At 48.6% G+C, this 20,229-nt stretch overlaps 1 long non-coding RNA gene across 2 annotated transcripts in view; it reads left to right on the top strand.

Moving 5' to 3' along the window:
- LOC142409613 (uncharacterized) overlaps positions 1–19,526 on the top strand; it is a 67,407-nt gene extending 47,881 nt beyond the window's left edge. For both annotated transcript variants that reach the window (XR_012775710.1, XR_012775711.1), the window contains exons 3-6: positions 15,921–16,082; positions 17,201–17,352; positions 17,595–17,730; positions 18,017–19,526. This is a non-coding gene — a long non-coding RNA (uncharacterized LOC142409613). The remainder of the gene's footprint in view (positions 1–15,920; positions 16,083–17,200; positions 17,353–17,594; positions 17,731–18,016) is intronic.
- Positions 19,527–20,229: the final 703 nt, after the last annotated feature.

The raw sequence follows: 20,229 nt of genomic DNA, 5'->3' as shown, positions 1-20,229 counted from the left end.
AAATCAAGGGTTACTTCCATACAGTGGAAACATGACAGGCATTAAAGAATATCACTAATTCCCACAGAGGCAAATCTTATTCCATTCTTCTGGACTACAATCCAGTTAGTAGCCCTGTTGTTTCTTTCCTGAAGTACGGCTAAATTATCTGGCTAGGGCAGCATATCTGCTGCATTTTGGGGCTGCCTTTCCACAGGCAACATAGAGAGTGGCACATCAGCAGACTGCAACATACCGTTTGGATCACGGCGACTGCAGATACAAGAGGTATTCATACAGGTCAGGTGGCTTGGTTCAAGCTGACACGTCCATATTTCCATTCCTATGCATAAGTATAAGAAGAATTTGCACTAGACAGCTGACATGAAAGCTGTCAGAGCACTGAGGGCACCAGCTGGCCGTAGTTGCCCTGACCAACTACACCTGCTGCCTCCATCGCACACCTTCCGCCCATTGGCCCAGGAGCCTTATTTAAGCTTGGGCTCAGGCAGTTGCTTCCTTTTTGGTGCTATGCTGTTTCTTTGTTTTGTTTTTTAGTCTGTGTCTTGCTGCTTTGAATGTATTTCAGGGTTGTCTTATTGCTGTGGGGTGGTTTCTTACAGTTGAGGTTGTGGCTTGCTGTGGTTGCCTTTGTTAGACCTGTTGTGCCTGCTTTATTTAAGTAGTGTGGGACTGTGCCCCATGTTGCTGAGGGCACAGCCCTTCCTTCTGAAGGTTAGCCAGAAATCCTGGCTTGCCTTCTTTCTAGTAGCCTGCTTTTGCTGCTCCTTTGTATAGGCATGCTAAACTTCAACTGATCACCTATCACTGGCAGTGGGTAACAAAAGGGTTTCAATTAAAAACCTGAGAACCGGATCCCTGCTTGCTATGGAGTGGAAGGTACTGCTATACTTAGAAACATACTTTAAGTGTAAGAGCAGTTGTAAGTGAGGATTTGATTGCTCTTTAAATTGCTATCACACTTCGTTGGCTGGTGTATCCAAACAGGAGCCTATAATCACTTTAGAGAGCTTTGTTATCCCATTACTGTTTATATGTTGAAAGCTTTTTAATTTAGAGTTTTGTTTGGTGCAATAAATTTTTTTCAGTTAGTCCCTTGGTTTATTTCATTTTAGAGCTGTGTACATGAGCTTGGTGAGTCATCTGGTTGAGAAACATGGTGAGAATCAGAGAAATGAGATATGTGCTGATGGGTTGTTCTGTTTATTGATAGGCTATATTTTCCTTAGCAGGAGGTATAAACAACAGATGACTTACTGAAAGAAAATCTGTGGAAGATCACTGATACTATCTACGTAAAGGTTGTCTATGATATTTAGAAAAAACAGTTTGCACAAACTCTGAAGCTCACACAATAGCTGAGGATTGCAAACCAGTCTAGTACATCAGTCTAGTAACTCCTTGATGTTTTTCTAGGCAGAACCTGTGAAGTGGTTTGGCTTAAGTGATAAGTTGATCCAGATGTTGGCCTATAAGGAGCAAAAGTCTTTACTAGGCAGGATAATTCCCTGGTTTTCTCAGTGATAAATTCACCGGATCCCTGTCTTGTGAGAAAGGAATGCACTACTCCAAACAGTGGCAACTTTGCAGGAAGCTCTACATCTTATCAAATGGCTGGTTTAAACAAGTTGCTGACACCCACCCAATAATGACATCAAGCTTTGTTTTTGCCAAGTATTCACGGTGTGGGAAAAGGGGAATTGGGACTCGTTTTACCTTACAGACTTAAGTTTCCTGCAATCTGGTGTATTCACTAAGCAGGATGCGAGTTGGGGTGATTTACTATGAAAGGTCATGCTGTCTGTCAGCAGTCAAGTGCTTAAGGGGCTGGGGGGAAGCTTTGGGATTTATTTACTTCAAGAGTGTCAAATCTAACTGTTAGGGAAAATTCCTTTCTCCCAGAAGTTTGCTAGCTAGCAGGATTTTGCACCTGTAAGCTCCCTATAAAAATTTGCTTTTGCTCTAGGTCTTTCCCTGGGTGCACTCTGGTGGTGTTGACATGGTTGTCAAATGCTGTAACACTGAGTCAAAACAGGAGTGAAGCTGGGAGCTGTATCCTGTTGCCCTGATAATTCAGGTAACTGCTTCCTTGATGTTGCTTTGCAACTGGTTGAAAGTGAAGTTTGCTGTAGAAAATATGCAAGTATAGCTACCTGTGTCATTGGAAAAACACTGCTAAACCTGTTATTGAACATGTGGGGGGATAGGAGATAGAAGCAGGTGTGGAAGATTTTTAAGTCTCTAAGTCTGGAACTTGCTGGAGAGTCTAAGTGACCTCTTGTTTTCTGTGCAGCTTAGTGCAGAGCTCTCCTTCCTGGCTCTTTTCTGACCATAATTATCTTGTCTTTGATTCTGCAAGGTGAATTTAATTGATAATACTGATAGCCAAAGCTGTTGCCTCAACAGGGAGTGCATTTAGGGAGAAATACAAATTGCTCTCAAGTAATAGGGAGGATGTTTCTTTTGAAGTAAAACCCTTAAGTTGCAGCAGGACAAAGCAGGTGGAGAATGTTAACCTGCCTTCCCCACCTGCTGTCTAGAGACTTCAGCTGATTTGTAGTCAGTTGTTTCTTAGAATCTATTTCCTGCATGGAAGGATTTCTGTTGTAGTGGAAGCCAGACCAATTCAGAGAAACCTGTCACTGATTTTTCAAGTGGTTTATTTTGTTTTATTATGTCTTGTGCCGAGTTAAATATAGGAGCCCTTGGTACAAGGGAAGGTAATTGTTTTACAAAGCTGGTCTATAGGGAACTTAGTGGAGATGGCTTTTATTAAAAAGCATCTGCAACAATTCCATGATCTAATTCTAAAGGCCACCATACTGAGCAAGGCACATGTAAAAGAGGAGGGTGTGAATTAAGCCCTGCACCTTCAAGTAGGACCATGAACATGTCTTCCCTCTAATGCAATTTTCTGGCATCAAAGCAGTTAAGTATTTCAAAATGGCTACCTGCACCAGTGAGTCTTTCTGCGCTCCTGCTGAGAGTATTTTCTTGAATGCTGTGAGGGGCTTCCAGGCTGTGTGCTTGCAGGCAGGCCTGCCCATGTAAGCACTGCCTGGTTCTCCGATGTGTCGGAAACTAGATGAGACATGTGGCTGGATAGTGCCTTGCTGTTCTCTCCTACTGTGTTCAAGAGGTGCTTACAGGAGTGGACAGCAGTACCCCATGGACATGTCAGGAGTGTGCTTTGCAGCAGGCTGTGTGCAATGCTGGACTGAGTAACCGGCCCCTGCTGCCAAACCATGGGAACCAGGAAAAACGGGATTGCTGAAGTGGAGCTGGGGAGATGCTTGGCTGCCCTCGGGGGGGCCAGGCAGGCTTCACGAGGGCTCTGCCACTGGTATAGCTACTGAGTGAGGGCACAGAAAAGCCCACAGTGACTTACTGCACACTGGCAACTCAGCAGCATAGTCAGTGCTAGCAAAGCATGTTACTGGGTGCAAACTTGTGCAGAGCAATGCAATGCCTTCTGAAGGTCACCGTGGACTAGCTGGACGGGTAGAAAATCACTCCCTGGCTTCCTGATGAAGTTTCTTGGGGCAACAAGCTGTTCTTCCACATGAAGGTCAAGGAAGTAGCAAAGGCAGAGGTGAACTGGACTACTGTGGGTTTGGTTCCTCCTGTTCTCAAGTAAGTTTAATAGTTGAACTAGTTCTCTTTTTAAAATTAAGTTTTGCTTGATGACAGAAGTTGCTTTAGCAGTCTTCTGTTGAGATAATGGCAAGATAAGCTTCTCCTGCTCTGGTTTCTAAGTAATTGCTTTGTTTTTATGACAGTTTAGGAATCACAACAGTGCTGATCTCTTTACTTATCTGAAGTATGACATGCATGAGCTCTCTAACTGGCTTGCTATGATCAAGGATGGGCATGTGCTCTTGGTAGCAGCTCTCTTAGGAGACAAACTGGAGCCTGGATATAGGAGTATTGTGGAGCTTGCCAGATGGCTGTTTCTCCCAGTTTGATGCATTGCCTTAGGTTCCTTTTCCAGAATGTGTCTTCTAGTGAGGTGACACCACCTGCTGCCAGCCTGCAAAGCTGCCTCTTGTGCTCCCTGGCCACTACAGCCATGTGCCAAGAGTCGGTGCTGGTAGTGCTGTAAAGCTCAGGCAGGGAAATTCAGGCAAGGCATCTTGGACTTAGTTTTCTTTTAAATGTATTCCCACATCTTGGTGGCAAGGTTGCACACCGGGTGTAGTCTTAAATAGATGTGCTGAATGCCTTCATGAAATCCTGACTGGATTTGGCAACTGGGAGATGAAAAAGCAAGTACTAGGCTTATCTGGTCCTGCTCTAGTATTTTGTAGAAGGTCATAAGATCACCAGCAAATAGGAGATGACTGTCTCCAAACCTTCCTGCAGAGATTTAAAATAATGCCAACCCAGGGAGAAAGTGTGAAGGTGTAGAAGCCTCTGACTTTTTATTACAGCTGTGATAGTAAAAAAACCAAGACCAGCATGACTTCTCCCACCACAGCAAGAGGTATTTCCCTTCTGTGATAGCCTGTTAGATTTAGGGGGTTTCTAGAAGTTTCTAGAACAGACTGTTGGTAACAGCTCCTTTACAGCCTACATCCTTAACTGCCCAAGATAATAACCAGATCAGCAGCAACTGAAATGAGAGGCGTAAGATCAGAACCAGTCACTCAAGCAATAAAAACAGACAACAAAGCAGCTCCCAGAAAGGATTATTATTTCTGGAGAACTTCTGTGAGCAGAAATACCCAAGCTGAAGTGGAAGTGATTGTGCAGAAACTGCAGCCAGGAGAAGACTGGTCTTGCAACTTGGCCCACATATGAGACACAAAAAACCACCTGCATCATCAACTAACTGTTGAGAAGCTGCTCTGTTGCAGGGGCAGAATTGCAGTCTGTTTTTGCTTAATCTCCATATTCTTTGCTTTATGCTGGGCCAGAGTAATATATTGCCATGTGCTTGCCAGTTTGTTGTCCCTTCTACCTTCAGTTTCAAAATTGCAGCCAAAATATCTTTAAGGATTGCCATCTCATTTTTCTATGATAATAGATATTGGGACAATCCTCAAACTTGTCTTTAAATCATCTGGCTGCTTCCTCCAGGACTGGTGATGTGTGACTGGCACTTACCAGTATGGAAGTGGTATCAAACACCAAGTCATATGCAAATTGTAGTGGATTTATTGGAAAAGAATCCAGGGTTTAGGCGGTGAGCTGACAAAACACACCTAGAAAATTGGGATTGGAGGGAGTTTTACTGTTACCACTGCTCCAAAGTTACATCACATTTTCTTAATGCTGTACAGCTGCTGAAGGGCTGTTAGTACTTTTGAACATGCTTTCACCTTCCAGGCAGACAGACTCTTGGCATTTGGCAGAATCAGCCTCCGATAATTTTTAAGCACAGTTTACCCAGACCGCAGCATGTGGCAAGATAACTATCAGCAAGCGCCTGAAGAAATGTGTTAAAATAAGCATCTGTTTATTCTGATGCTTAATGAGAAAGCAGTTAGTGTGTTGCAATGTTACACTTAAATGTTTAAGAGCTTTGTGAAGTAAATGACACAGTAAACAGGAGAAATGTAATAGTATTGTGTTAATTTATAGTTTACCTTCAGTTACCTCCTCTACAGGGTGTCAGCAGTGGGGCTGTGTAGACCTCAGAAGTGTGAGACTGTCAGAGAAAAAAAGCTGCACCAGAAGATAGTAACGCTTGTGGGGAACTTCTGTCTGGTAGTGGAAAAAGAGCTGTTTTTATAAAAATCACTCTGCTATTGTTAGCCTGTGTTGACCTGCTTCTTGGATTTTTGACCTAAGTGCTGATGTGTGGAGGTATAGATATTTGATTCTCCTTTAAAAATAAACTGCTAAGTTCTTGGTTTGGGGGGACATGGGTTACGTAGAAGATGATTGTAATTATTTCAATGGATTTTGCAACTCAACAATGAAAAATGGTGCTCTAAAGAAATAAAATCGGTCAGACTCACCTATTGGAAGCTTTTTTTTTCCCTAATTTACTAAAGGACTACATTTTTTAGAAAGCTTGCTATGGTTAATTGCTTGTGAGAAATGGAATGTTGGTGGCCCTTGTTATGATTTGACTAGCAGTGGTTTAAACAGATCCTGTCAAAATGAAGCAGTCCTTTAGTTATAGTGGATGCTTTCAAGTTTAAATGAAGGGTTTGTTTCCTAAGTTCATTAAGATATCCAACTGCAATTTCTTTTTGAAGGAATTCAGGTCCAAGGATGTTTTAGATTACCTTGAAGAGATTCTCATTTAAACTACAGTAATGAAAAGAATTATGTGCAGAAGGGTTTGCCCTAGGTCACCTGAATTGAGCTTCATTATTTTAGCAGAACCAACTTCCTAAAGAAAACCTGAGGTTATGATGGAGAGATCCTTTGGAGAATATATGTAGGCAACATAAAAGCTGTGTATAGGTATAGATACACATATATGCAGAATTTGCAAATAACTCCTGGTGTGACAGTACAGCAGATGCTTTAAATGCAATGATGCCAAACTCTTGAAGGAGAAAGGGGACTTCGCAGATCCCAAAGGGTACTTAATCAGTTTCTGAAGTGGGTCTGCAGCATCTGTGCATGCTCGATGTTCCTCAGGAGCAGAGTGACTCAGTCACTGATTACACCAGTCAGTGAGCCAGGACTAGAAACCTGCACCATCCTGCTCAGTTAACATCTAATGTAACACAAAAAGGAGGGAGGTGTAGGACACAGCAAAGAATTGCCGTAGGACACCTGTCAAAAGTTGTTTTGGAGTGATGGACCATGAGAGCTCCCTGATCTTGCTGTTTCTTGAATGCTTCAGGTTAGTACCACTTGAGAAAAGGCAGGTAGTGAGTTAGCTGTAACCATGGCAGCCAGCAATAGCACTTGAGTCCTTCTGAAGGGGAGGTTTATCCAGTGAAGGTTTTGTAATTACAGGCATATTTTGGACAGAGAGCATGTTTTGAGCAGTATGTTCCATGAGCCATGGTGGTGCCCAGCACAAATGGAGTCATCTAGCCAGAGGTTTGGTCAGTATCTGGTCTGTATGCTCTATTTATGTAGACAGTGTTGTGTTAGAACTGTGCCATGATCCAGGCTGTCTTTGAGAGAACAGGGAAAACAACATTTGCTGCAAGGTTTAAGACCGGGCATCCTGTCTTTTCTCGGTGAAGGTGGTGAAGAGACTTACTCAGTTCTGTGGGGGCATATTGATTCTGAATTCAGGAGGACTCAGCTAGGGCAAACAGTGGTCTAGAGGGATTGTTTCAGTTTGCAGTCTGATTAAAGGCTTCCTTAAACAAATTGATGTGGTGTGGTCCATCTTCATGAGTAATGTTAGAAATTTTAAAGACTTGGAATCATAGACTCATAGAATGCTGTGGGTTGGAAGGGACCTTTACAGGTCATCTCGTCCAACCCCCCTGCAAGAGCAGGGACATCTTCCACTAGAGCAGGTTGCTCAGAGCCCCGTCCAACCTGACCTTGAATGCTTCCAGGGATGGGGCCTCCACTACCTCTCTGGGCAACCTGTGCCAGTGCCTCACTACCCTCATTGTTAAAGATTTATTTCTTAAATCCTGTCTAAATCTGCCCTCCCTTACTTTAAAACCATTGTTCCTTGTCCTGTCACAACAGACCTTGCTAAAAAGTCTGTCCGTCTTTCTTCTAGGTCCCCTTTAAGTACTGGAAGGCTGCTGTAAGTTCTCTTCTCCAGGCTGAACAAGCCCAACTCTCTCAGCCTGTCCTTGTAGGAGAGGTGCTCCAGCTCTCATGTCATTTTTGTGGCCCTCCTCTGGACCTACTCCAACAGCTCCACTAGTCAACTAGACTTAGTATTAAGGGGTTTGTAATTCTCAAAAGCTAAGACAGCGATGACAGAACAGTGTTACTGCCTTTATCAGTTCATCTCTAAATTCAACAAGATGGTTTGCAGAAATAATCATCTCAATAAACATCTCACAAACCAGTCTCAATCAAATTGCACACTTCATGTCAGTTGAGGTTTACTCCTGAAGCACTGAACTGTGGTGACTGTGTTCTCATCTGTAACCCACTTCTCGTCAGTGTTGTAGAGAATCTTTCGAAGTGAAAATAAGCAAGCCCAACATGGTTGCTGCTTTGTACCCTCTGTTCCCCCACTCCAAAGTTAGATCTTGTCTGCCACGCATCAGCCTCCAAATTCTCTCTCGTTGGAAGGCTAGCAGAAGAATCCCCTATATAGGATTTCCATAGCTGTGCATTGTTACTGCTTCTTTAGTGGTTGAATTTCAAGCTTTGCATTTTTTTTCATCCTGGTATAAGTCGTCATAAAATGCAGAATTCATCTTCATTTGGGGTTCAATGAGATCTGAACTATTCTGAAGAACAAGATTAATGGATTTATATTTTTTTGTTTCATGAGAAGACTTTGCCCCTTCCATGACTATGAACATAGTGTAAATATTGGTATTACAAAAGACACAATTTTACATACGAGGCAAATGTTTGAATTCTAGTAGAACAAGTAGAAACTGTCGGTTTGGTACTAAAACATCACTTGTTGAGGAAAGAGAATGGCTACCAATGCCCCACCCGACTCATTTCTGTGGGAAAGCCTTCAGGGTCCCTCTTGCCTCTCCAGATAGGGACTTCAGAAAAGTCCTTCTGCCAACAAAGGGAAGCTGATTGCAGCATCTTGTGGGAACTGGCAACACTATTGAAGAAGCGGCCTCACAAGTAGATGCATTACACCTAAGATGCATTACACCGACGGTCCATGTTAGCTCCAAGTCCCCAAATCCAAACTTGAATTTTCATATGTGAATAGCATCACTGCATTGTTTTGCTAAGGGAAGGTGCAGTGTAACAACAGCTTTCCTTTCACGCATTTAAAAATGTTAATTTGCGCTACTCGGTTTTTAGACTTGCAAAAGTACGTGAGTCTTAATAGGTAGTGGAACCTGTGGAGTAAAAGTACTGTGGCATTTATTTTCAGAAAGCAATAATGTGAGCTTATAGTTTCTAGTGTTTATTTTACTATCTTCTAGCAATAAGAAAAAAAAAATCCTCTGGTTCTATACTCTTGCTGTATTTTGAAGCTGCTCAAATGTAAAATTTTATCACATAAGGCATGTTTCCAAAGATAAGTCTTTGTATCTCATGGCAAAAGTTCTTCCTGCTCAGGCACTGTTTCATTGAACTGTATTTGTGCACCTTCCTTTGCGAGATGTTCATACCCTTTTAGACTTTCACCTCTTCTGCCATGCAGTGTGGATAATGGAAGTGCTTAAAATGACTAAAATAGCCACTAAAAAAAGAGGTGGGTTTTTTACAGGTACAAGCAGTACCTTGAAATGCAGCCAGCATTTCACACACACGCACAAACACAAAGAAGATTAATGAGCATGGAAGGCTGGGTACAAGCATATAAGGCTGGATGTCCCCAGTTCCCCTGACTTCAAATTTCTGCCTGGCTATAGGAAAGGCTTTTTTATTTTTGTGGAAACTGAAGCAAAAATGAATTACCCAAACAACCTCAATGAACAAAGCAAAGTTAATCATAAGTTAATCATTCCCCAAACCACTTTACCCACCCTTGGCCCTTTCTCATTGAAGTATGATCATACAGTGGTTATTATAATGTGCTTTTGTAAGAAAATATTTGTATTATCACATGCATCAGCAGGGGTGGTACCAAACTATCCCCCTGGGGCAAGGACGTATTTGGTTTTTACAGGCTTTGGATTTTTTTAAGTCCTCATCATGTTCTAAATACGGGAAAATGGCATTCACTTCTCTTTTTGGTCTCAGACTACTATTTTCTGGTTTAGACTGAAGGAAAACTCTTGTGGTTTGGTCCTGACAGAGAGGGAAAAGATCACTGTAGAAGATTGGTGCCATGAAAACTGAAATAAACGTTCAGGTTTTTCCCTGGAACAGGCTGTCCAGGGAAGTGGTGGAGTCACCACCCCTGCAGGTGTTTAAAAGACGTGTAGATGTGGTGCTTAGGGATGTGGTTTAGCGGTGGACTTGGCAGTGCGCGAGGTTAACGGTTGGACTCGATGACCTTAAGGGTCCTTTCCAACCAATACGATTCTATGATTCTTGAGTCTTATTTAGCCTAAATGAAGACTCTGCATGTAGCAGGTGTACAAAATTTCAAAGAACTAAAAGAGATCAATTGACGGTAATGGAGAATAGTTTCATCCTAGCTGTTAACTTAACTCATCTCCCCACAGGTCAGTGATCTGCAGGGGAGGGTGAATGCTTACCTGAAAGCAAGCACAATTGGGCACGGGGGATAAAAAGGAGAAGCGATTTGATATAGCAGTGGTTAGTGAACACGGTTTGGGGCCATGTGGATCTAACACTGAATATCAAGGCTATAGGAAAAGTGTCTACACCGTTTGAGTCAAGTTCTAACACTTCTTATATAAAGAGGGAAGTAGAGTGAGTTGCCTTGCGAGACAAAAATCATATGGGTGATTATCAATGGGAAGATTTGTGGCAAAAGAGTGTGAGCCAATACAGGTAGCACCAGGATCAACTACAGAAGTAAGTGTGACATTTTCTTTTGGCTGTAGCTGAGTTTTGGGCAGCCTGCATAGCTTGTCACAGGCCGGATGTTTTAAAGTAATAGTGAGCAGCTATAGGTCCAGACAGCCTCAGCGGGAACCACAGCTGCTCTTTGCTCTCGGAGCACCCAATCCTGCCAGTATCCATTTGTGCCCGACTGGGGCCCCAGGGAGAAGGGCTGGCGGAGGGGTGGCATGTGTAGAAAGGTGCATCTGCATGCCCTGCCCACGCTGCGAGTGCCCCTGCAGCACCCCGGTCCCCGGCAGGGCCGTGGGGACGCTGGCACCCTGGGTCTGTTGGACCGTGGGGCACCGAGCTGTTTGCTCTTTCTGAAAGGTCTGTCCTTCTGGCTGCTTTTCTGGATGGTCGAATGCCGCTGTTAATGCTGGGTATAGGTACAAATAGATTATAGATTTAAAGACAAGAAAAGCCAGCATTAATTTGGAGTCAGAGCCGAAGGTGCTTGAAAGCTAAAGCCGCAAGTTTCCGTGCCTGTATTTGGCATGTCACAAGCACAGCTTGGCAGAGTCATGCTATAATATTACTGCATAAGCACCTCTTCTGCTCGCTTCTGTTTAACAAGCTAACACACTCCTTTTAGGAACATGCTGATACGTGCTCATGAGGAAGCTGATACATGTAAGTTACTGCCTGAGGTCAAAAATACTATCCAGAGTAATTACCGCAACAAAATGTATCAGTAAGAAATACATACTTAGAAATAATAATTGTGATGCCAAGATTTCATTATTTTAAGTATTCTCTGTCTTTCCCTCCAGAGTTCTCCTAGGTATGTAGGCCAACCAAGACATTGCAATGATTGTGTTTAATAGTAATGTAAGGATAACTGGAAGTCACTGTTCCCTCCTACGTTATTCAGTATAGCAACATACCAAAACTGAGGTTGTAACATATATATTCACAGAATAATTTTTATATCGCATTAAGCAGCTTTGACACTAATGCTAATTCTTCATTAAAAGAAACATGACAAGTAGGCTGGTTTAATATGCATTTAGCACGGAAAGATTTCTAGCACATGCAGTGAGACTTTTATTACTGTTTGACAGCTTTGGATATCTAAATGCTCTGCTCAGTCACAGAGGAGGTGCAGACAGCAGCGCAGCTTTTCCCTCCTTTGTCTAAACTGTGGTCCTGATGCAGAGACCATTTCTTTGTGTAAAGGCGCAGACATTTAATCTTCATGCCGGTTTTATTTGAGGTCTCTCTCTGCAGACATTGCAGAGGAGTGGAGCGGACAGGAGCACAGAAATGGGAGAACGCCTATTTGCTGGGTTGTTAAACTGAGCAACTAAGTCAATGTGCCTGGCAAGACGTTGCAAAGGTGGCAAAGACTTTGGAGGAGGGGGGCTGTTGCTATCTAATAAGTGACAACCTGACCTTAATCAACAAAACTTAACATCACAAAGATGAAGGGGCAACAAAACTTATTTTAATAACGGGAAAACCCAACCAAGAAAGGGCGAATTTGCACAGTTTGGGGGAAAAGGAGATAAGAGCGCCCAGAAACTATGACTTGTGGCGCAAAGGGCCGGTTTTCCCTGTTTGTTACTTCACCCAAGGCCGAGCCTTTAACAGAAGCAGGGCAGTTTCCCCGGCACGGTGCTTGCTTGTGAGATTCCCTGAGGATTTCAGGAAGGTGCGGTCTCCGCTGCGGGTCGGCAGCAAAGGCAGTTGGGCAGGCGGATGTTAGAGGGGGTGCCCAGTCAGTCTGTCTGTCTATCCGTCTGTCTGGGTGCTGCAGCCCCAGCAAACAAGCAGCTCCTCTGTCCCTCCTGCCCTGGGCCACCCGTTTCTTCTGTTCCTGCAGCTCTTCCCGGCACAGCTCAGGTGTTTGCACAAGGGACCTGAGAAGTAACCCGGCATGTGTAGGCAGAAGGAAGGGAGCAAGATACAAGCGCTGGCAAGGTGACGAACCCGTGTCCTTCAGCAGCAAAGCAAGGCCCGTGGAAACGGCACCGCTCTCTTGTCCACGCGCTCACCAGTTTGCTTGGGAGAGGGACTCCCTAGCTGCGGTGTGTGCAGTGCTTCGCATGACTGAGTCACGCTGCCAGCCAGCAGCTAAGTCCTGCTGTACTACACGTACTAAAATAAAGGCCTGGAACATGTCAGTCAAGGAGCTCTCAGTTACAGGCACCGTATTTTCAAAGCTTGGAGGAGCTGACGCAGATCTGGCTGACAAGTTACATCGTGCCCTGCCAGACGATGCTTTTCAGCTCTTGAGCACACTGGGAGGGGGAAGACACACAGGGATTAATGGGCTAGAATAAGGATAATGAACACAACTTTGATGCTCATAAAAATAGCAGATATTTACCTGATAAGTGTCTCAGATGAACCTGTGACACAAAGCAGAAGGTGGATTTGGTACCACAGTTACTTTTCATTCACTTGCAATTAATCATTGGCCTGCAAGAAAGAAGGGGTTTCCTTCCTCCTCCTCTCACCCATTTCTCTGTCCCATACACTGGGAAAGGACTGCAAGTCTTCCTATTGGGGCTTTGCTGTAAAGCAGTGTTAGTGAACAATCAGGAGGAAAACCAGATGCTTACTGACAGCTATACTTGGGGGAAAAAAGAGAGAGAAATCCATATGTATCATCTTATTTCATTTTCTCTTGCTGGCATTCAGACAATTGAAACAGAAAACCAGAGAGATGCCCAGGGGTGGGGAAGCAAATCCCAGACACAGGGCATGAGCTCAGCCTGTCAGGAATGTTGACTTGGTTGCTTAATTTAACAACCCAGCAAATATGCGTTCTCCCATTTCTGTGCTCCTGTTACTCTGCTCCTCTGTGTGGGTTTGATCCAGGGGAACTGGAAGAAGCAGTGAAAGACACTCCTGGAAAGCACATTCCCAGGAGTTTTTCCCACCTCTGCTGCCCTGCTGGGGCACTGTACAGCCATCGGCAGAGCACCTGCCCGTTTCTAGCTTTGGTGCACAGCCGCTCCATTCAAACTACCCTTTGCTGGTCCCGCAGAAGTGCAGCGGGGGCAGGTAGAAAGCAGAGCAAACGGCAAGAACTTGAACTTGGCCTTCAGGCAAGAGTAACTTTGGCCCCAACGATACCTTGGTCTGTGTGCCAAATGAGGATGTCAGCATTGCTGCTTTTTCTTGTCCCCTCTGCTCTGCAGGACAATGAAACATGTGATGCAGAAGTACTTGAGATCATTTCTGCTTTGGCTCCAAATGCTTCCCAGGGCTGTGAAGCTGAGAGACATACTCGAATGGCAAAGAGATGTCTCAAGGAGATCAAAGCACATCTACCACAAACCCAGTTAGCCCAGGTCCACTAGTGCTAACCATGCAGCATTTGAGTTCCTTCAGCCAGCCAGGTATCCCCTCCCTAGCCCTTTGTTCCTTGTCTTGCCCCAGCACTGGCATCGGTGCAGCCGTGTGGTGACGCCCCTGGGGAAACAGAGTCTGCACAGAGCTAGATCAGCTAAGGGGAGCGAGCTGGGTCCTTTGTAAGACAAGTCAGCTCCCTGATCCAGTTCTCTACGAGGACACATAAATGCTTTTGTTGCTTGTGCTCGGTACGAACGAGTGAGGAGGCAGGGAGAAAGAGAAAGCAGGCTTGGCTGTCTCGGCGAGTGCTGGCTTAACAGCTTTTGCTGCACAGCACCTGAAGTTTCCTTGCTCACAAACCGGTACCAGTGTGTTCCCAACCTCACGGTGGAGAATCACTCAGTGAGGCTGTGGGGAAAGGGCAGCGAGAGAAAGGCAGCCCAGCTTGGGGTGCTTGACACTCCCTTTCTTCAACTGCTTTCCAGCTTGAAGGCGTGGCCATGGGTACCTCAGAGACACTCACAGCTGATCAGCTGCACCATTTACAGAAGTATTTGGCAGTAAAGGGGCAGCTCATAAAGTCCAGGAGCCCGATAAGTGAGCTCCCCAGGCATCCCTACCGACCCCTGCTGCAGGATGTCTTTGGGCTGCTCATGAATTACACAACAGCGAGTTTCTGCTCCTACCAGCCAAGCTCTTGCATCTGACTGCATATAAGGGGAAAGTGTTTTATCAGGAGGACAACCAGTCACTGGAGCGGGTTGCCTGGGGAGGTTGTGGTATCCCCATCCTTGGAGGTTTTCAAAACCCAATTGGATATGTTCCTGAGCAGCCCAGTCTGATCCCATAGCTGACCCTGCTCTGAGCAGGAGGTTGGACTAGAGACTTCCCACTGTCTCTTCCGACCTGAATTATCCTACGATCCTGTGGCAATTCAGGCTTCTTAAGCTACCTGAGACCTGTTTGTTACATGGTCTGCAGAAAATCTCCTTTGGACAGCAGGCAGTCCCTGAATGACCATGCATCGGCATCAGAGATCCCCAAAGCTGCGTTGTGCCCCAGATGTCCCTGATCTCCAGCGTTTGCCTTGGCACTGAAACGCTGCCGGGGTCTGTCCCTGCTATGCAGCTCCATGGGGCTGCGAGAGATGGGCGTCAGACACCGTGCACAGCCGCCGGGCCCTGGCAGCTGCCTCCCAGCCCATGGTTTCTGATGTTCAGGGAGCTGTCCTCAGCCTCTGAGACTGTGCTAGCTTTCTGCTAGCATTTTTTTCTTTCCCTGGTGGTTTCCTACAGACCCTTGTTTTGTGAACTTTCCACAGTGGAAGCCTGTCCACTGAGATCCATGAGAGAGAGAGGAAATTGAGTGAAAAATTTAGAGCTGTTACTCTGCTTTGAGCCGTCACACAACATTGCAGATGAGTTAGATGGTGGCTTGTGGTAAATGGCTGACAGGGAAAGCTTCAGGCTTGGCAGTAGCAGGGTCAGAGATTTTAGGGACCTGCTGTCTCAGAGGATGGTCAGAGAAACAGATATTTCCTGTGACTGGTGCCACCTTGGCAAGACAATAAAATCACCCTGGTTTCAAGTCACCGTGTCCAATTTCGTAATCCACCTTTTTTCACATCAACAGCAGCTTCTTGTCAACAAGCTCATAATATCCCTAAGCACCACATCCATCAGCCCAAGCTTCTCCACAGCTGCACCTGTCTGCAAAAGGGCAGATTTTAACTTCGTATTGCCCAGTGGTGAGCAGCGAGGAGGCTGATGTGTCAGCCCATGCCAAGGCATGGCCCTCATTAGCCTGACTGGGCCCGGGATGGGCAGGGATGTGGCAGGTGCTTGCTACCATGGCCCTGTTTCCAGTTGGAGTCTGGGGCTGAGCCAGGGAGACACATCCAGATCTCTCAGCTACACAGAATACCAAAAGCCTTGTATGCACAGCTGGACATTAACTCAGTTGCACCCTGCAGGACTAACTGGCTGCCCCACTAATCACATACCTGAGTTTCCTCTCTTTTTTGAAGAGCCAGAATTGTGATATGGTCTCTCCTGTTTCTGATTTCTCCCCAGACTGTGGCGATGCGAATACATCCCCCCCAGCAGAGGCCACACTGACTTCATTTCTGCTGTGCTGGATGAGATGCTGTCTGTCAGACCCACGTGTGCTCAGGCAGCTGGCGAGTGGCTGGTGACCGTCCTGGAGAAATGCAGGGGGGACAATTATTCACAGAGGTAAAATAGACACTTTTTCTCTTTGGCTCTGAGCTTCCCATCTCTGCTGTGGCAGTGCACGGTGGACAGTTGGTATGGGCTAAAGCAGCACACGTGGTGTGGACGGCCAAGGGCTTTGTCCGATCCGTGTGCAGGCAGCCACATTCCAGACTTCTTCTCAGTCTGGTGACACTAACACTCCCAGGCTAAACCCGGCTTGTTCCCATGACCGAGGCAGTTACAGCTGAGACACCCAAACTTCCCAATTGCTCCCCATTTCCCAGATGGGTGCTCAGCCCTCCTTGCCCCTGGGCCCTAAGGGTGACAGCACCGTCTGCTGCAAGAAGAAGGTGGAGGAGCTGCAGTGAGTTGTTGGCACCCTGAGTCCTTCCCAAGGAGGAATATGATGTTGACACTGGGGTGTGAACTGAGTTGACTCCTCACTCCTGGCGCTGCTGAGATTTTTTACACATTTTTCTAACACAATCCCCTTATTTGCTCGCTCTTTGTTGGTCCCCAGTTCCACGAACTTCCCGAGTTTTACTCTGTATTTGGTGCATGTTACGACATAGTATACCTGCTCTTGGGTCTCCTTGTCTTCCCTGAGCCTGGCTGTTCCCAGTGATCCTGTGTCCCCCAGGCTGCATGGCCATCGCCCACAGTGAAGAGAGAGACCAGCTGGTGCCTGTGTCACCGTCTGGGAGCCAGCCCCATCAGGAGAAGCTGAGTGCTCCCATGGGACAGCGACCCCATCGTTTGGCTGTCCCTATCTCAGACAGTTTTGAGCTTCAAAAGCTCAGGGGAAGGTCCTCTCCTGTGAGGAAGGGGGTGGGCGTGAGGGAAAAGAGGAGGCTGGAGGAAAGAGAAGTGTCCCCAGAGAGCCGGGTTCTTCTGGAAGGGAGGGCGAGTACCTCGCGCAGGGGATCAGACTGATGCAGCTGAGTCGGTGGGAAAGGTGGGTGTGCTCTCTGTGTGCACAAGGGATTCGCTGCAAACTGCTGGGGGGACGTTTAGGGCTGCATCTTGACAAATTGTCAGGGGAACTGACATTGCTCATCGTCTGCACGGTCATGTCTGGGCTCTGTAGGAGGATGGGGAAAGGATGAACAGAACAGCTTTTTTTTGTCTTGTTCAATCAGGTGCGAGAAATCCTCAGCATTATTTACGTCCAGATGCTGATCATGCAGCATGACACCCTCTGATACTTCCTCATCGAGATGGTATCTGTGTTCATCCTCTCTCACCCTGTGGCCACCATCAATAGCCTGCAGACACGGCTGCCCCTGGACAGGTACGTGTCCTGCCCCAGCCCTGCAGGCAGGCAGGGACCGGCCACCTGATGGCTGAGGAGGAGTTGGCAAAGATGCTGGCAAAGACCTTCTCTGGGGAGAGAAAGTCTGAGCGTGGCCAGATCCAGCGCCAGAGCCCAGCGCCCGAGAGCCCCTTTGGGGCAGGGAGAGCGCTTGGCTGTGTTGAGAGCATCGCAGGTACCAGAGCCCTCGGGGTGACGGGTGAACTTCTGCTCCCTTGCAGTGACACGGGGGAGCTGTGCAGGATTCTGGGGCGGAAACGCTTCATCCTAAAGGTTTTAATGGAAAACTTAAAGAACTCAGGCAAGGACAGACCTGGGACCAACTCAGCTGATCTGAGGCCGCTCTGCAGCTGCTCGGTTCATTTTTGGCATATGCATTTCTGCAGTTCCTTGTCTGCCGTTCTGAAGAACTCTTCATCCTGAAGGAGTCTTGGGCATGTTGTGAATGTCCATGAAGTCCCCGGGGTGCTGTGTCGGCCCTGCACAGTGCTGGCGGTGGGGAATCCGAGGCAGTTTGCAGCTCCCGGCCTGCGGAGCTGTTGCAGAAGGCCGAACGACAGGCAGCAAAAGCCCCACAGGCAGGCGTGGGCTGGTGAGAAAAGGCCTTGGTTTCACTGGCAGTTTCTGTTGAATGTCTCTGCAGATCACCCATGCCACTTCGGAGGTGGTGTCTGTGCGGCAGAGCCGGGAGGCTGTCACTCTTCAAGTGGCTCCCCGTCCTCCTGCAGCCCGTCAGTGCCACCCTGGGAGGGAGATGCCTTTTTCCCCACTCAGCCCCAGGGAAGGCTGTTCCTCGAGGGACACACGAGTGACGGACATCCCTGCGGGTGGAGCGAACAGGACAGGCACCTGGGCTGGGCTTCACTGCCCAGGACCAGGTCACGTTTGCTTGTAGCACTGAGGCAGCACTTCAGCCTCCTCATCTCCTGGAGGGACAGATTGCTCTGGGTGGTTTTACTTCCATTTTTTTTCATGGAGAAACTTTGATCCTCTGGGAGGAAGGCGTTGCCCAGCTCATAACTGTTGCCTGCTGGGCCCTTGCCTGCCATGTCTCCTCACTGCCAGGTGCCCTGCCTTCCCCTCCCTCCCGGTGCCCGCTGCAGAAGGCCCCTTGCAGGTGGCCCTGCCATGCTGCCCTCAGCGGGGAGGCAGCCGTGGGCTGCCTGTGAGACTGGGGTAACTGGTGCAGCCTGGGGTGCTGGGAAGGGGGCATTTCCATGGGGCCAAAACCAGATTTGTTTGTTTGGTCTGTGCCTGGCCGGGGAGATTTGTTTTTTCCTCTAGCCTTTGTTTATTTTGGTTTGGGTTTGTCTGTTTGGTTGTATTTCTTGTTTTGTTAGCATTAGCTTGATGATTGCTTTCGTTTCTGCTGCAGTTTCTACAGTGCAGGTCTCTAGGGGATCCCCATTTCAGGACTTCAGGGGCTGAGGACCATCCCTGTGTCCCCATACGTGCTGTGCTCAAGCTCCCTCAGCCCCGGGCTGCGATGGAGAGACTTTGCCCGGGTAATTCGTGGCCTCACCAGGTGTGAGCGCCGTCTTGCTCATGCGTGGGCCAGGTGCAGGACGCCTGCAGCAGTGGTCTGACCACTCTGTGGTGGTTCCTGCCCTGGCAGCCTCTGCCCAGCCCCGGGGGACACCTCCTTGTGTGGCTTTCACCTAGGCTGGTGCCCTGCCGACGCTCCATTCCCTGGGGAGGAGAGAAGACCGATGATGCTCCTCACTGCTCTTATCCCAGTGCTGCCGCGAAGAGCCTGTAGCTCCGCAGCCCTTGAGCTGCTGGTGCTGAGGCTGGGTTTGCTGGTGTGGCCAGTGAGCGTGGGGATTGAAAACGGGTGGGAAGGGCAGTTTTCTCGTAGCTCTGCAGACATCAGGGCTGGGACGTGTCATTTCAGGGGGACCTGGCTTCTCCCTGGGTGAGATTAAGCACAAATGCGTGAACATCCCCCAAGCAGCCGGGCTTTCTGGGCTCTACCCAAGATGCATCTTCCTCTGCACACTTCACTAACGAGTTACTGCGCTTTGGTTTGTCCCCCAGCGGTTCCACTGAGGCGCTGGAGCTGGTGCTGTGCACATGCATTGGGGGGCGGCCGCCGTGCCTGTTGAGGCCTCCTCGGGGGCTGCGGCAGCCGCAGCGGGCGGGGGCGGCCCGGCGGCGGGGCCGGTCCCGGGGCGGGGCAGGTCCCGGGGCGGGGCGGAGCGGGGCCGGTCCCGGGGCGGGGCGGGCCGGGGCGGGGCGGAGCGGGGCCGGTCCCGGGGCGGGGCAGGTCCCGGGGCGGGGCGGAGCGGGGCCGGTCCCGGGGCGGGGCAGGTCCCGGGGCGGGGCGGAGCGGGGCCGGTCCCGGGGCGGGGCGGGACGGAGCGGGGCCGGTTCCGGGGCGGGGCGGGGCGCCTGCGCGGGGCCACAAGAGCAGCAGCGGCGGCCGCGGCCGCTCGTGTGTCTGTGCTCCGCTCCGCTCTGTTCCGCGCCGGGCCGGGCCGGGAGGCAGCCGGAGCAGGTGAGGGGCTGCGGGGCCGGGCGCGTTACCGGGACGGGGCCGTGGGAATCCTCGTCCCACCGCCGAGCCTCCCCGAGCGGGGCCGGGCTTTGCCCTCCCCGGGCCGGCGGGGACAGAAGGGGCCCCAAGCCGAGCGCTGCCCCGGGGCAGCCGAGGAGTTCCGGGGCTGGGGGGGGATCAGGGACAGCCCCATCCCACCCCCGGCTGCTCGCCGCTGGGGCCGGGCGGCCTCTGCCGCTCCCGGCGGGGGTCGGGCAGCGGCGGCACCAGGGGTTCCTGCGGCGCCGGGCGGTTCCCGGTGCCCGCAGGGGCAGGAAGGGCCCCGGCTGCCGCCGCCGAGGCCCCCCGGGATGAGGTTG

The sequence above is a fragment of the Mycteria americana genome, chromosome 4 (genome assembly GCF_035582795.1).
Source record: "Mycteria americana isolate JAX WOST 10 ecotype Jacksonville Zoo and Gardens chromosome 4, USCA_MyAme_1.0, whole genome shotgun sequence".
In the NCBI taxonomy this organism is placed as follows: domain Eukaryota; kingdom Metazoa; phylum Chordata; class Aves; order Ciconiiformes; family Ciconiidae; genus Mycteria; species Mycteria americana.
This window is presented reverse-complemented; position numbering and strand designations above follow the sequence as displayed.